This window comes from Anser brachyrhynchus (assembly GCF_964034855.1).
Source record: "Anser brachyrhynchus genome assembly, contig: SCAFFOLD_254, whole genome shotgun sequence".
NCBI classification, from domain to species: domain Eukaryota; kingdom Metazoa; phylum Chordata; class Aves; order Anseriformes; family Anatidae; genus Anser; species Anser brachyrhynchus.
Window position 1 is genome coordinate 99,482 of NW_027664129.1, and position 6,263 is coordinate 105,744.

The following is a 6,263-nucleotide window of genomic DNA, read 5'->3' on the forward strand; positions in this document are numbered from 1 at the left end:
GAAGAACTCGTTGAATTCCACGACCACGCCCTAATCGTTGCCCTAGCTATCTGCAGCCTAGTTCTCTACCTTTTAGCCCACATACTAACAGAAAAACTCTCGTCCAATGCTGTAGACGCCCAAGAAGTAGAGCTGATCTGGACAATCCTACCTGCTATCGTCCTGGTACTCCTCGCCCTCCCATCCCTACAAATCCTCTACATAATGGACGAAATCGACGAACCAGACCTCACCCTAAAAGCCATCGGCCACCAATGATACTGAAGCTACGAATACACAGACTTCAAAGACCTATCATTCGACTCCTACATAGTGCCCACCCCAGACTTACCCAACGGCCACTTCCGACTGCTAGAAGTTGACCACCGCGTAGTTATCCCAATAGAATCCCCCATCCGCGTGATCATTACTGCAGGAGACGTACTCCACTCCTGAGCAGTCCCAACGCTCGGAGTTAAAACAGACGCAATCCCAGGCCGACTAAACCAAACTTCATTCATTACCACCCGGCCTGGGATTTTTTACGGACAATGCTCAGAAATTTGCGGGGCTAATCACAGCTACATACCCATTGTAGTAGAATCAACCCCACTCCCACATTTCGAGGCCTGATCGTCCCTTCTATCATCATCCTAATCATTAAGAAGCTATGCAACAGCACTAGCCTTTTAAGCTAGCCAAAGAGGGACTTCCCCCTCCTTAATGATATGCCACAGCTTAACCCCGCACCATGATTTTCAATCATAATTATAACCTGATTAACCCTAGCACTCCTCATCCAACCAAAACTACTAGCCTTCACCACAACCAACCCCCCATCAAATAAGACCTCCCTCACTACCAAACCCACACCATGATCCTGACCATGAACCTAAGCTTCTGTGACCAATTTTCCAGCCCCAATCTATTTGGCATCCCCTTAATTCTACTATCCCTACTCTTCCCAGCCCTACTATTCCCGTCCCCAAACAACCGATGAATCAACAACCGCCTTTCTACTATCCAAACATGACTCCTTCACCTAATCACAAAACAACTAATAGTCCCACTCAACAAAAATGGCCACAAATGAGCCATAATATTTACATCCCTAATAATCATACTTCTTACAATCAACCTTCTAGGCCTCCTTCCATATACATTCACCCCAACCACCCAACTATCTATGAACATAGCCCTAGCCTTCCCACTATGGCTCGCCACACTACTAACAGGCATGTTTAACCATGTACGTGCCCCAGGGCCGGCTTAAAGTAGGCTCTATTGTCCCACTTTACTGCTAAATCCGCCTTCCAGAAGTGGTTTCACGCTTCTTTCCGTGTGCCCTATGAATAGGGAATGTAGCCCATTTCTTCCACTCCATAGGCTATACCTTGACCTGTCTTATTAGCGGGGTGCTATTGTGTCCACTGTTGTGCTCTCATTCGAGGTGGGCTGGCGACGGCGGTATGTAGGCTGTGTTGGCAAGGGGTGGTTGGGTTAATCGGGGATTATCGATTGTAGAACAGGCTCCTCTAGGTGGGTTTGGGGCACCGCCAAGTCCTTAGAGTTTTAAGCGTTTGTGCTCGTAGTTCTCTGGCGGATACTTCGGTAAAGTAAGTATCAAGATTTAGGGCCAGGCATAGTGGGGTATCTAATCCCAGTTTGGGCCCTGGCTTTCGTGGGTTTAAATCAGTCGTTAGTTCCTAAGATCATCTTAATGGTGTGTTTAGGTGCATCTTGGGCTTATGACAGCTTAGTTGCATTTTGATCTTAGTTAGCTAGGATAGGCATTTTACCACTCTTTACGCCGTGTCAATAGGACGGTTGATTTGGGTTTCTTGTATGACCGCGGTGGCTGGCACAAGATTTACCAACCCTTGAAGTTAGGCTGTTGCTATAACTAAGTCAAGTTTGCACTCATTGCTTAATGTTAATTACTGCTGAATACCCGTGGGGGCGTGGCTTAGCGAGGCGTCTTGGGCTACTACTTGGGTGTGCCTGATACCCGCTCCTCAAGGCCTGTATGGGGGTAGGTGGTCGAGGGCGTTTACACTGGGGCGCGGATACTTGCATGTATATATTTAGCAAAAACCAACCGTAAGGTTAGGACTAAGTCTTTTGTCCGCAGGCATGTTTTATGCCATCTTGGCAACTTCAGTGCCATGCTTTGTGTTAAGCTATGTGGACGGGGGTGTGGTTAGCTGATAGTTGAGTGGTGAGTGAGAGTGAAGTATATGAAATTATTGCTTGTGTTTACTATTTTTAGTACTGGAGTTTCTCTAAGTCCTAGGACTAGGAGGAAATGGTGTTTCATAGTGTGTAGGCGTCGGGATAGTCCGAGTATCGTCGGGGTATTCCTGCTAGGCCTAGGAAGTGCTGGGGGAAGAACGTTAGGTTTACTCCTGTAAATATTACCCCGAAGTGGGCTTTTGCTCATGTTTGGTGTAGGGTAAACCCAGTGAGTAGTGGGAATCAGTGAGTAAATCCTGCTAGAATGGCAAAGACGGCGCCTATGGATAGGACGTAGTGGAAGTGGGCAACTACGTAGTACGTGTCGTGCAGGGCGATGTCTAGGGAAGAGTTTGCAAGAACGATTCCTGTTAATCCTCCGATGGTAAATAGGAAGATAAATCCTAGAGCTCATAGTATTGGGGGGGTCTCATTTGATTGTTCCTCCGTGCAGGGTGGCTAGTCAGCTAAATACTTTGATTCCGGTAGGGATGGCAATGATTATAGTGGCTGATGTAAAGTAGGCTCGGGTATCAACGTCTATTCCTACTGTAAACATGTGGCGAGCTCAGACGATGAATCCTAGGAAGCCGATGGATAGTATGGCTCAGACTATTCCCATGTAGCCGAAGGGCTCCTTTTTGCCTGAGTAGTACGTGACTACGTGTGAGATGATTCCGAACCCCGGTAGGATCAGAATATAGACTTCTGGGTGTCCGAAGAATCAGAATAGGTGTTGGTACAGGATTGGGTCTCCTCCTCCAGCGGGGTCGAAGAATGTGGTGTTTAGGTTTCGATCAGTTAGTAATATTGTAATACCGGCGGCGAGTACGGGGAATGATAGAAGGAGTAGGATGGCGGTAATTAGTACGGATCAGACAAATAGTGGGGTTTGGTATTGTGAGAGTGCGGGGGGTTTTATGTTGATGGCTGTGGTGATAAAGTTGATGGCCCCAAGGATGGAGGAGATACCGGCTAAGTGGAGTGAGAAGATAGCCAGGTCTACTGAAGCTCCGGCGTGGGCAAGGTCACCTGCTAGGGGAGGGTAGACAGTTCAGCCTGTGCCGGCGCCAGCTTCTACAGTGGATGAGGCTAGTAGGAGGAGGAATGATGGGGGGAGGAGTCAAAAGCTTATGTTGTTTATTCGCGGGAATGCTATGTCGGGGGCACCGATTATGAGGGGGACTAATCAGTTGCCGAATCCTCCGATCATGATGGGTATGACTATAAAGAAGCTTATTACAAAGGCGTGAGCGGTAACGATTACATTGTAAATTTGGTCGTCGCCTAGGAGAGTTCCTGGTTGTCCTAGTTCTGCGCGGATTAATAGGCTGAGTGCGGTGCCGACTATTCCTGCTCATGCCCCGAAGATGAGGTACAGGGTGCCAATATCCTTATGGTTAGTGGAAAATAGTCATCGGTTGATGAAGGTGACAGGTAAGATGGCTGAGTGTTGAAGCGTTAGGCTGTAGTCCTTTTTACAGAGGTTTAATTCCTCTTCTTATCGGCTCTGTAGTGAAATTCATGTTGAGTTGCAAGCTCATCGATGCGCACTAGGGTGCGTCAGGGTCTTTGTAGGCAGAAGCCAATTGGTTTAGGCATTTAGCTGTTAACTAGAGTTTTGTGGGATCGAAGCCCATCTGTCTAGGGAGGCTTTAGCTTAATTAAAGCGTCTGACTTGCATTCAGAAGATACAGGTTAATATTCTGTAAGTCTTAATGTGCAGAAACTAAGAGGGTTTAACTCTTATTTAAGGCTTTGAAGGCCTTCGGTTTGGGGTGTTATCCTAAGTTTCTAGACAATGGCATGTATTATTGGGGACAGGGGAAGTAAGAGGATTGATAGTGAGGCAAGGACCGCAGTAGGTGTGCTTGGGGCTTTGCTAGTGTATCATTGTTTTATGTGGTTAGAGGAGTTGGGGGGAAGGGTAATTGTTGAGTGGTATGCGAGGCGTAGGTAGAAGAAGAGGCTGAGCAGTGATAGCATGGCAATTGCCATGGCTGCTGGTGTTATTTCCTGTTTAGTTAGTTCTTGGATGATAAGTCACTTTGGTATAAAGCCTGTTAATGGGGGGAGGCCTGCTAGGGATAAAAGTACTAGTATTAGGGTGGCGTTTAGCACTGGGGTTTTTGTTCATGAGGTTGTGATCATGGATAGGTTAAGGGCTTTGATTTTGTTAAGGGCTAGGAATACGGCTGATGTTATCATTGTGTATAGGTAGAAGGTAAGTAAGGCCAATTTGGGGCTGTAAACTAGGATGATGGCGATTCAGCCTAAGTGGGAGATGGACGAGAAGGCTAGGATTTTGCGTGTTTGTGTTTGGTTCAGTCCTATTCAGCCTCCCAGTGCTGTTGAGGCTAGGGCCATGGCGGTGAGTAGAGCTGGGTCGAGGGATTTGGATGTTAGTAGGAGCAGGGTTAGTGGGGGGAATTTTATGAGGGTCGAGAGTAGCAGGGCTGTTATTAGTGGCGATCCTTGTAGTACTTCTGGGAATCAGAAGTGAAATGGCACTAGGCCCAGTTTAATAGCGATTGCTGCTGTCAGTAGTAGACAGGAGGTTGGGTGGTTTATTTGTGTGATGTCTCATTGGCCGGTGACTCAGGCATTGGTTATGCTAGAGAATAGGACCAGGGCGGAAGCAGCTGCTTGGGTTAGGAAGTATTTCGTTGCGGCTTCTACTGCTCGTGGGTGGTGGGATTTGGCAATTAGGGGAATGATGGCAAGTGTGTTGATCTCCAGTCCTGTCCAGGCCAGAACTCAGTGGTTGCTGGAAATTGTGATTGTGGTGCCCAAGATGAGGCTGAAGGTTATGATTGGGGTCGCGTAAGGGTTCATTAGTAGAGGAGGGGGTTAAACCATCATTTTCGGGGTATGGGCCCGATAGCTTGATTAGCTGACTCTACTAGAAAATAATATAAGGGAAGTATGGAGAATTTTGATTTCTCTTGTGTGGGTTCAATTCCTACTTTTCTAAGGTCAACAGGAAATGAGAGGGCTGTTATACCTCTATGTTCACTTTATCATAGTGACCCTTTGTAGTTCAGGCACATTTCCTTATGTAAGGAGGTAGGCCTGCATAGCAGATAGGTATGCTGATGTGTCAGAGGCACAGAGCTAGTGTGAGGGGTAGGAAGTTTTTTCATAGTAGGTGCATTAGTTGGTCATATCGGAATCGTGGGTATGAAGCTCGGACCCATAAGAAACCAGAAGATAGTAGGAGGACTTTTGTGGCTAGGATGACGGGGAATAGTTCTGTGGGTGGCCCTAGGGCGCTTGGGTTTAGGAATATGATGGCTGTAAGTGTATTTATTAGCATAATGTTCGCATATTCAGCTAGGAAGAATAAGGCGAAGGGTCCTGCGGCGTATTCAACGTTAAACCCTGAGACTAGCTCAGATTCACCCTCTGTGAGGTCAAAAGGAGCTCGGTTTGTCTCTGCTAGGGTGGATACGTATCATATTATTGCTAGGGGTCATGAGGAGAAAATGAAGTATAGAGGCTCCTGTGCGACGGCAAAGGAGCTGAGTGTGTAGCTTCCGCTTAGTATGATTATTGATAGCAGGATTATGGCCAGTGTCACTTCGTATGAAATGGTCTGTGCTACTGCCCGTAGGGCTCCGATTAGTGCGTATTTTGAGTTCGAGGCTCAGCCTGATCATAGGACTGAGTAGACGGCTAGGCTTGACATGGCTATTAGGAAGAGAACTCCGAGGTTTAGATCTGCTAGGGGAAATGGGAGTGGTAGTGGTGCTCAAGTGGTGAGGGCTAGGACAAGGGCTAGTATTGGTATCAGAATGAATAGAAGTGGGGAAGAGGTAGAGGGTCGGATGGGCTCTTTGGTAAATAGTTTCAGTCCGTCCGCAAATGGTTGAAGTAGGCCAAAAGGCCCGACAACGTTAGGGCCTTTGCGGGATTGTATGTAGCTTAGGATTTTCCGTTCTACTAGGGTTAGGAAGGCTACAGCAATCAGGATTGGGATGATGTATAGGAGGGATATAACGAGGCAGCTTAGTGTTGTTATTTGAATCATGGGTGAAGCTAGGGAGAGGATT